Below are 11,485 nucleotides of genomic sequence, written 5' to 3'. Positions count from 1 at the left end.
TTCCATTCATACTTACAATAAGACCTGAGTCAATCCCATAGGTTCCAGGAACATTCTTCTCTGCACTCACTATGGTACGGCAATGTACTTTCCTCTTGATAATCAGGAACACTCAGCCAAAACAGCAAACCCCTTGGTCTGTAGGTTCAGTGGCAAGAGGATTCTGAATGGCCCAGTGGAGCCTATTGCATCACTTCTTTTGCTTAAAACTCTTTCATGTGTGTTGCCAGTAAAACTTAAAATATAGTAGTATTTTACTACTTACTAGAAAACATTATAGAGCAGTATTTTATTCATATACTTTCTCTGTGTGCCATGAAATTACTACTTCATTTCTTATATTAACAATAGCATCTCTTCCCTACAACATATCCCATTTTTGTTTCCACAACTTATCCTCAAATTAATCTCTGAAAACATAAAGAGATGTATTTAAACGGAAAGCAAAGTAAATTTTTCCATCAATAAGCCTGAAAAGCAGGATAGATTCAGTATCATATCACATTACTTCTATAGATAGACACAGAGAGAAGAATTGAAAGAGGGGGCATACGAATTAAAAAAAAACCAAAAACTTGAGAGGTTGAATTGATTTGAAATGGAAAGTAAGCAGTTGGGTGAACTTTATTTTGTTTATAAAAACGTATATACATAAGAATACGTGCATTTAAATGCACACACTATATACACACATGCACACCATTTACACGTTTATTTTTCACCATCCTTTAAAAGATTTTGGACTTCCATATAATGTATTTTTAAAAACACTGTAAATCATATTCAAGTCACATTTCTTTGCGTTACATTATGAGAAGTAATAAGAAATCATTGATCAGCTTTGTATTTACCACTAAGGTAAATTTAAAATGCATTGTAATAAAGATATTATAAATATATATTATAGGTAGATGCTTGTTTCTTGAAACTTAACATACTAAGCAACACTTAAAATAGAAATTCTAATCTATAATGTTTGAATACCCACTCTACAAATTGTCAGTATTCATGGAAATAGTAAGCAATTTCAGGTAATATGTGTGTGGTGTTAGCATTTGTATATGTGAGTTTGAAAAGAAAATTTAGTAAATAAGATTGCAATAAAATATGAAAATATAAGCATTAGGAACTAACAAAACACGAAAGATCAAATTCATGAAGATGATTAACTTTTTAAATTTATAAATCTCACTTTGACCAACGTAGAAGAAATTTGACCAGTATGATAAATTTTGTCCTTCAAAAATATTAGCCATGTATACCCAAAGTCATGTGCATTGATTCTTGGTGTGATACAGTTGATGCAATAATTTAGAGAATATTAAAAGGAAGAAACAAGTAAGTACATTATCAAGAAACATTTTTAAACTGATATAATCATTCTCTCAAAACTCACAGAACCAGATTTTGAAACTACTAATGCTGTGCATGTACTAACAGTGTGTTTATATGTGAGTTAGGAGAATTCAAAGAAAATAAAACCTTGGTTATCATAGTGGAAATAATATCATATGGTGCCCATCTTTTAAAATGTTCTATATTTTTAAAGATTTTCTGATAATAAACAATGAGTTCCTTCATGTTTACATTTTTTAAAATTTCTTTTTAAAATATAAAGTATTGCTATTCCATTACAGTAATTTTGTCATCAAGATGTCAGACAGTTCTTGGCATTTCCTAATAAGTTATGTGGAGTAATTGGATCAGAGATATAACAAAGACTGGATCTATTTGAAAATCCATAATTACTTTCTGTATGTTGGGATTTCTGAAATTAGAAATTGTGTTTTATAGCACAAAAAATATAAATATTTACCTCTTATCAATTAGATAGGATGCTTTCAGTTATTACTTGATTTTGTTAATTTCATATTGAAACTGTGAATTTTAAGAATAGAATATATTCTAGAAGTAGATATTTTATTAACAAAAAGTGAAAGCGATCCAGTGGTTAGGACTCACACTTTCACTGCTGTGGCCTGTGTTCAATCCCTGGTCAGGGAACTAGTTCCCGCAAGCCACATGGCGCGGCCAAAAAAAAAGAGTCACTTCTTTCAATTAGTAAGGTTTATAATTGAAATGTCCTTCTGTAGAGGAAGGTGGACTCTCTAAGTCCTCAAATTGATAAAACCAAGGACGGCATATTTTAATTAAATAACAAAATAATAAAAATACTTGTTATTAATTTAAATGTATTTGAATATACCTCCTTAATGTTTAATGAGTATTTACTGTGTCAACACTCTTTGGCACCCATTCTCTTTGATCTTGGCCCTATGCCTACGTGATGGTTTAAGCAATCTACTGACCTTCATTTTTGGCTCCATGCAATGTCACTTCTATGTTCCCATCCTTATTGGGGTTTAAATTGTGCCCAGGGTCATATTCAGGAAAGATAACTGGCCTTCTGCCCTTTTTGTTAGAAATGAGTTAATTCTTTGAATGACCAGCAATCATTACACACATGTCATCTTGAATGGAAAGCCCACAGAATAAAAAGTTTTATTAACTCAAGCCACCAGTCAACCTTAAAACACTGGTATAGTAGTAGTGACAGAGAGAAGAGAGTCAGGAAAGAGAAAATGAGAGAGATAGAAATTAACAGCTAGAGTCACAAAGTGCCTGAGGCTTGAAATAAAGGAGAGAATGAAACAGACCAAATACTGCTAACAAGGGGGTAGAAACACTCATTTCCTTCCACCTATCCCTTTTAGTTTCCAGTGGATTGTTTGCCATGTGTCAGAATCACACCTTAGCAACAGTCTCCCATTTGAAATCTGTCCATCATTTGATCCTTCCAAAGGTTTATCTTATTGTTTTTTCCCGGTAGGGGAATTCTGTTCCCTAAGGTTTCTAACTGCACCCTCCCTCCCTCTATAAAGCAATCCACTGGACACTAGCGGAAAAACTACTATAACATCCCTAAACTACTGTAAGTACAATAAAATGAAATATACAGCAGAAGCAAACACAGGGAAAGTTGAACAATCTGTTCGTAAGCTAATATATTTGAAAATCTCTGTGAATAGAATGATATGAATTTCAAAAACAGAGTGATTAAGAAATAGAAAACTTAAACAGAATGGTAATCTTGAAATATAAATTTAAATTGCTAAAGCATTTCTCTGCAGACAGATGCCTGGTAATAGACAGTTTTACATTAAAGTTATTTAATTAAAAAAATCTCAATCAATAGAAGCTTTTAATGTGAGAAAAAGAGAACTTTACAATTTATGTAATATTATTCTAACACCATAAGAAACTTTAAAATGGCAGCACGGAATATTCTAAATGTGTAATATGGTTGCAGAAATCCTTATTACAATAATAGAAAGTCAAATGCTTCTTAAAAGAATATAAAAAGTACATTTAATAGCTATAATCATTGGAATCCATTCTTTGGAAATGAAGAACTCCAAGTCAATTCGTTTAAGCAAAACTGGATCATATAATCCAGAAATACAGTTCTAAACTAAGCTCCAAATGTTGCTGAAATCAATTGTTCAAAAACGTCTTAAAAAATATGACTGGTCTACTTTATATTCTGTTTTCCTTTATGGTGGTTTTTTCAGGCAGTTTTTCCATGTGGTGACAATGATGGCCAACATCAGTCTAAAAATCACCTTCTGTTAAATAAATAAGTCCAGGGAACATAGGTCAGCTCAGTAAAATTTACAGGGTGGGAACTAATTGACCTGACCTGGTAACATGCTGAACTCTCAGCTAATCACTGTGACCAGTAGAATGTGCAAATTTTTAAGGCCAGTCACTAGTAACATCCTTACTGATAGGAACAGGATTTGAGATTTCAAGTCTGTTTAAATTACACGGACTAAAAGTGGGTCAAGAATTTCTCCCGATAGGAAATTTCGAATTCTGTTAGCAGGAAGTAGCTGAGATTACTTACTAGTTGACACTTCTCATGGTATTCTTCTAAAGTATTCTCCTGAGAGACATGTGTTTTGCAGACAGCTGGAATCATTATGACGACTTGCATGACTCCAGACACATCTGAATTTTCTCTTAGTGGTCTACATGATGTTCAGTACTTCAACCATCCTAATGGTTATATAAGCCTCTAATACTCTGGATTAAATATATTTCTGTCTGAAATACCCATTACATGTTCTTTTTTCCCTGTCTGAACCTTGAATAATGTAATAGGCAAAAGCGAAAGATATGCACTAGAACAGGGGAAAACTAGAGGCAATCTTAGGAAAAATAAAGAGGTTTATTCTCATTGTGCTTATATATATTATTATTATATAAATTTACATTATTATCTACCTAGACTATTCAAATTAGAAAATTGTAAACCTTTTAGAACTTACAATTACGACAAATAAACAACACACATACCCTCCAAAATCAATAGCTTTCCTATGTAAAGCAGTTGGAATTATAATACAAAAAAGCTACCAAAATATGTGTTCATGAATATATCTTATACCAATTGGATCATATCACTTCTCTGCCTAAAGCCTGTTATCAATGACTTTCCTTACTCCTGTTATAAACACTGAAACCCTTATCTTGACCGATGAAGGCTGGAATCATCTAGTCTCTATTTCCCCTCCAGAGTCATCTCAATCAGTGATTGTCTAATGCAGGGGTCCCCAACCCCTGGGCTGCAGACTGGTACTGGGCCGCAGCCTGTTAGGAACCGGGCCGCACAGCAGGAGGTGAGCGGCGGGCGAGCAAGTGAAGCTTCGTCTGCCTCTCCCATCGCTCCCCATCTCTCCCATTCCTGCCTCAACCATCCCTCCCCACCCCCCCATTCATGGAAAAATCGTCTTCCATGAAACTGGTCCCTGGTGCCAAAAAGGTTGGGGACCGCTGGTCTAATGCTTGTCCTCCTCCTAGACATCAACTGCCTGTGGTCCAGGAGTGTGTCAGTCCTGCTCTTGTTTCTAGCCATCCACTACCCTGGCGAAGGCCTGGCACATCATAGGAACTCGGTAAATGTTTGGTGCATCTTTGATGACACAGGCATGGATTCTCACACAATGAAAATCTAAAATCTAATACAGGAACTTTTTTTGTATGCAATATAAAATATTGCAAAAATCTTCTGTCTTACTGAATTATTTTACACATTAGAGTATAATCAGAATCTTCATGGATTTTGTTTTAATTTGGCAAAAAAGATAAAATGATACAGAAGTTCTCCTGTAAATATATATATATGTATTATATATTATATAAAGATATATGTATACGAATATTCATAGGAAAATATGATGATGACTTCTCATGCTGGCTATTCAGATGTACTGAGAAGTTATGCCACTTAAGCTAATGTGGTCCTGCTGTAAGAACAAATAGAGAGCAATAAATGGGAATAAAAATCCAAAAAAAATACACTTTAGTATAACTGACTGAGTCTTCATCAGAGAGAATTTTGTTGCAAACAAAAGAATCCATAGTGTTCAGTGAAAAAGAAGAATTTATTGGAATGACGAAAGGGTACCTCTCAGCAAACACTGCATCTCCTCTCAATAACTTACAAATGTCCTGAACATCCACCAGGAGCCATAGCAGCTGCTTTCCCTGATTTACTTTTTCTCCTTGAGGCATAAAATCTGTCACCACTCCTTTTAGGCATTTATTTTATTGTTTTATTTCTCTCTCTGTAGGTCAGCCTCTTCATGTAGAAAATGATTTCTCCAGTCCTATGGTTTCAATGACCAATATTAAATGAATTGACTAAGTCTCCAAAAGCCAGTTCCTAAGTTCCAGGAATAAGAACTGATTGACCAGCAAAGGCCAGGTGCAGGGTACCATGTATACTTCCCTCTCAGAAAGACAAAGAAAACTAAATCTCTAAGAAATAAGTTAGCAAGAATAGGGTATCAGCTTAGAAAAAGTGATTGGAATTCCTAGTGGAGATAAAATTGCCAACAGTGACTAAAATGTATTAACAATTGGAGCTGGAAGAGTTACTTAAACCTACTTAGATCCAAAATATTAGCTCTTGGTCTAACATTTCAAAGGTAAACACATTCCGGTTGGAACAAAGAAATAAATGTAAAAGTCATAAGAATACTAGAAGGAAATATAGTTATTTCAATCTTGTTTTAGCATTAAGAAGATGTTTCTAAGCACAAAAATAAGATACCAAAAAGATCTGGCTAAATAAAAATTAAATTCTCCATTTCACAAATTGGCATGGGTGCCAATGAAAACACAATGATGCTTTCACAAACTTGGAGGACGAAAAGATTCACAAATTATGTGGTAAGCCAAAAGATAATATTCTTAGTATTAAACAGCATTTGCAAATCATTAAAGTTTGAGGCAGATAAAACAAAAAAAGGAATAGCACATTCCAAAAGCAGGAAAGAACATAAATGGCATATAATCTTATGCATGATGTTTCCTCTCACTATTGATCTGAAACAAGTAAGTTTATCTGATATTGAGATGCTATTATCAAAATTATCAAGTACAAACACAATTCCAACCAAAATAAGTAATAATACCTAGCTGTGGGACAAATTATAGAAAATAAGAAATCGTGAACTGGTCTTGAAACTGGCAACTGATGCATTTTAGGTGACACTTTAAGAATTTATTTAGAAAGCCAGAGAGACATGCATTGACTAATAAAGTGAATTTTAATTGTATAAATTTATTCTAAGAACATGATAAGAAATTCATGTGAAGTGAAGAAAGTTATCTTCAAGTACAAGAAAAACCAGTCACAGCATTATTTATAATAGTAAAATAGGGAAAAAAAATGTCAAAAAGAGGGAATTAGTGAAGCTATGGCACATTCAGTTAATGGAATGACATAAGAAAATACCTATATTAACTATAAAAGTGCTGTCATAAAATAATATCTTAAGTATTATCATTATAAATTATACAAAATCAAACAAATTTTGAAAGACATACATTGAAATGTCGACAGTTTGCCTTATTCGGCATGGGTTACTTTTTTCTTTTTAGTATTTTCTTTGTTTTCTAATCAGTAACTTCAATACAGTTGTATTAAATATAATAAGACATTACGAACATAAAGATCCTTTAACATTGGACAGTCTTATGTTTGAATCTCATCCTTACAACTCATTATATATAGAAGCTTGAGAGAATTAACATTTTAATGCTTATTTTCTTTACTATAAGCTTGTAGTATTGATGCCTACTCATAACTCTTGTATGAATTATTGTGTGGCTTAAATGGGTTTATATATGCTGATTACCATGTCTTATAAAATAACAAATGTTTCACACATGATATTACCTATTTAAAAATAGTACATAGATTACTTAAAATAAAAATTCATTTCTAAAAAATGGTACAGATAATAAAAAGTGAAGAGCAGGATGTGAAAAATTGGTTAGGTATACTGCAAGTATATATATGTGTGTATCAAAAAAATCCCACATCATGTAATAAAATGGTACAAATAATATTGCATGTTGATAAGCTCAAATAACAGTTAAGTAACTCAGTCGTTACAGTTAAGTCAAGCATAACACACGGGTCAAAGGTGAGGTTTAAACTTTTCTAATTGCCAAGGACAAACGCTCACCTTCTATTAGTTTTTGGTGATTCTTAGTCAAATATGGTGTATAACTGCCAAACGTAATCATTTCCAGATTGAATCCACAATCATATTCACTTGTATCTCTCCTTTTTTAATTAATAAAATTTATTTTTAGAGCACTTTTGAGCTCACAGCAAAATTGAGTGGAAAGTACAGAGTTCTCATTACTCCCTGTTCCCACCCGTAGAAGCCCTACCCAGAGTCAGACATGTGTTACAATCGATGAACCTAAACAGGCATATCATTATCATCCAAAGTCCATAGTTCACATTAGTCTCTTTTTCTTTCAAATAAGAAACTTTATGACAAAACTCAAAGACAGAATCTCATTAGTATGAACTGTACGTGTAATATAAATAATTAAAAAAAAATTATGTCTGAACACTAATCATCTGACTTCTACAACTCATCCCCTTAAAGTTTATCATTAAAGATGGTTATGCTGATTTTTGTCTTTATTACTGAGGTATCATATAACATATGTCTAGTTTTCTTTTTTAAGGTAAAAAAATCTTAAAATATATAAACTAGAGGGCATCAGGAAAATTATGAAGATATTAGATTAAAGATGACTTGTTCACATTATAGTTGCAGGGGCCAGAATAATGTCTGACACAGACTCCAATTCAATTTAATGAATTTTTATTGAGTATCTACTATGTGCCTAGAACTAGTCTAGGGGCTTGAGAAGGTACAACAATGAACAAAACAGAAAAAACCTCCCTGCTTTCAATGAAATTACATTCTAGAAAGTAAGAGAGTTCATAAATGTAATGTAATATGGGGAAAAGTAGTAAGTGCTGAGGAGAAAAATAAAGCAAGGCAGGTGGGAGTCCTTGCAGAGAGATGCAGTCCTACACAGTTTGGTCAGAAGAGGCCTCACTGTGAATGTGATGTTTGAGTGACAGCTTGAAGGAGATGAGGGATGAAATTTTAGAAATATCTTGGAAACAAAGAAATAAAGTTAGAGAAAACAGTATTATAGACCTAGGATAGGAGATAGAGTTAGATACGTTTGAGAGAAAGAAAATTAAATCTGAGAGGTAATGAAGCTATTAATTCTTTGCAATGATTATAAATAAAGACTTTGTGTTTTACTCTGAGTGACATGGAAAACAACTGAGAGTTGAGAACAGAAAAGTAACTTAATGGTTGGGTATATTAAAATAATTACTGTGATTTATGTTGAATACCCTTGATATGTGGCATGGATGGAAACAGGGAGACCAGCTAAGAAGCTACTGCCATAATTCAAGTTCAGTAGGATGGTGGCTTGGACCATGGTGGTATGACAGCAATGAAAAGGAATGAGGAGTGATTGGATCAAATACACAGAGGGTACTATTTGTGAAGCTGTGTTTACAGGAAGAGAGAACTATCGACTTGTCCAATATACATAAGTTCTGAGAACCAGCCTTACCTTTATCAGTAGAAAACGTTGATGACCTCACTAAAAAATATTTTCAGTGAAGTGGAAAAGGAGAATGGCCACTTAGAGTGGTTTTAAGAAAGCAGAATTGGGGAAAGCAGAATTAGAAAGAGTATAAAAAACTCTTAGAATAATTTTAGCTGCAATGGGGAAAATAGAAATGTAAGGGAGCCAAAAGGAGGGGTGAGTCAAGAGAGATTATATTTTTAGGGTAGAATAAATAACAGCAGGACAGGAGTGATCTAGTAGAGAGAGGAAATTGATGGCATGAGACAGAGAGTACAGGAATACCAGATAGATGTTCCTGAGTAAGCACGCGACCGGTTCCCTACTTAGAATCGTGTAGCACGTGAGGGTACTGAGTTCAGGAGGCGAGGGGAACTGTCATCTAGCTCAGGCTTATTGTCAGCGCTTGTATCTCAACAAAGGGCTAAGTCCACTCAGAGGAGGAGGAGCCCTTTTCTTTGCAAAGAGACCTCATATAGAGATCAAGACCCTGGAGAGAGGCCTTTGCCAACGTTACATAAGTGGAGGTGTTGGCCTTAGACACACTAATAGGAGTGAAGTCAGAGTATGCAGGTATAAATGCTATCAGGAACATAGGTGTGAGGACAGGCGATTGGACCTCGTTCCTCAGCAAATTAGGAAGCAGGTCCATCAACTTCATTTGCGTATGAGGGAGGAGATGATGAATGTTTGAGGAGAGCAGGAAAGATAGAGTATAGAATAGTCATTTAAAAGAGTAGGAGAGAAAAGAATAGAAAGTTGAATTTCCTTAAGGTTTAAGGAGAATGTAAAACGAGATCAGGCAGTATAGTTATGTGTTTTTCTCCAGTTATGGCAGTGCTCAGATTCAGGACTGGATTAGTAAAGAATTATTTAATTAGAGTCAGGGTACAGCCAAGTTGCATGACAAAATTGAAGAAGAATAGTGTAGTCGAGGGTATATGCAGGGAAGTCATTAAAACAACTGACTGTGGAATTTAAGCTTGGTTTTTATGGAAGAGAAAAATATAAGTTTGATGAGGGAAAGTGAAAATAATGTGGGATCAATAAATATACGTCCCGGTGGCATAATGGCTTATTGGAGTGGGGTTGCTTGAGGCAGTGAGTACAAGCAAGAAGTCAGGAAGTCGAGCTGACAGAGTGTGATGCGTGAAATTGAGATTATGGAGGAGTTGCTATTATAGGTAATGCCAAGGACTAGGTCATGACTACGGAACTGAGTGGCCTGGGGAGTATGCAAGACAAGAACTTCACGATAGTTCAGGAAGCTGAGAAGCCACAGTATAGTTAGATTTTCTGTTCACTCTGAGGATTAAAATCATTAAAAATTCTGACAGCCAAAGTAACGGTGAAGTGGGAACTAGAGACATCAAGAATCAGTGAGAGCCCAGGGTATCTGTAGATGATGCAATGATGAGAGGTCCTAAGAGATAATACCTGATAACACGGGATTCAAATCTCTGTGTAAGACTGAGAATAGACTGAAAAGAACAAGGAAGTGCAAATATTGATACAAACCCCATTTGACTTAACAAGCTCAGTGCTAAGAGAAATATAGAGGAAGCAAAAATAAAACATAACCAAAATCCTCTCCCACTTTGGAGCCCTGCAGGGGAAGTTAGTAGTGTCCTCAGGGGAGATCCAGGCATCCACTAGAGCAAAACTGTAAAGGGCACTTTCACTGAAAAGGTTGAAGAAAGAAAGATTTTTGTGGTGATGAAACTTTACTTTTGCAAAAGTATATCTAATAGGAGCAACCTCTGGAGAATTGGGAAGGGCAGTGGCAAAGATAAGAGTCTTCTAATTTTTACTTCAATTAAATATTTTTTTTTGGTAGCATCTTTTTAGTTTTAGTTTTAAAAATATTTTATGTGTTTTCAATGTCAGTACACACAGAAATGAATAGAACAAATGAGTTTTCCCAGAAAAATACAGCAGAACAGCAGTGCCTGTGATCTGTGATAATTGTGAATTGTTCACAGTGTACAATTCAGATTGGGTATCATGTAAGGTAATGATCCTTCAATCCTTCTTATCACTCTACATTCCTATTACTGTCTTTTCCTTTTTGTTTGGTGGTAAAAATCATTAGTTTGCTGCCTGCTGCCATATGGCTGCCACTATCACTGCTATATACTGTGTTGTGAAGAGAATCGAAAAGGATAGTGCTGATCTGCCTTTATCCAAGGAAAATATAGGTAGCTTTTGAAAATAATAATGTCTTCTTTAGGTTGACCAATTTCTAACAGTTGTGAATTCTTTATCCAGCATTCCAATACAAGTTTCATGCATATTGATAATGTATTTTACATTTACCCCTTTGATTTTATCATCCTGACTTGTATCGTTTACCAGTTTTAGTTAGTTTTTCTGTGGGCCCTACTTATCACGACCATTTAACCAACAGTTTTGCTATGAAGGCATAGTAAGTTCAACAGTCTCTGTATTGTGTTACTCATTCACCTCTGACATACGTAATCAGTCTAAGTTTAAA

The sequence above is a fragment of the Balaenoptera ricei genome, chromosome 3 (assembly GCF_028023285.1).
Source record: "Balaenoptera ricei isolate mBalRic1 chromosome 3, mBalRic1.hap2, whole genome shotgun sequence".
Taxonomy (NCBI): Eukaryota; Metazoa; Chordata; class Mammalia; order Artiodactyla; family Balaenopteridae; genus Balaenoptera; species Balaenoptera ricei.
This window is presented reverse-complemented; position numbering follows the sequence as displayed.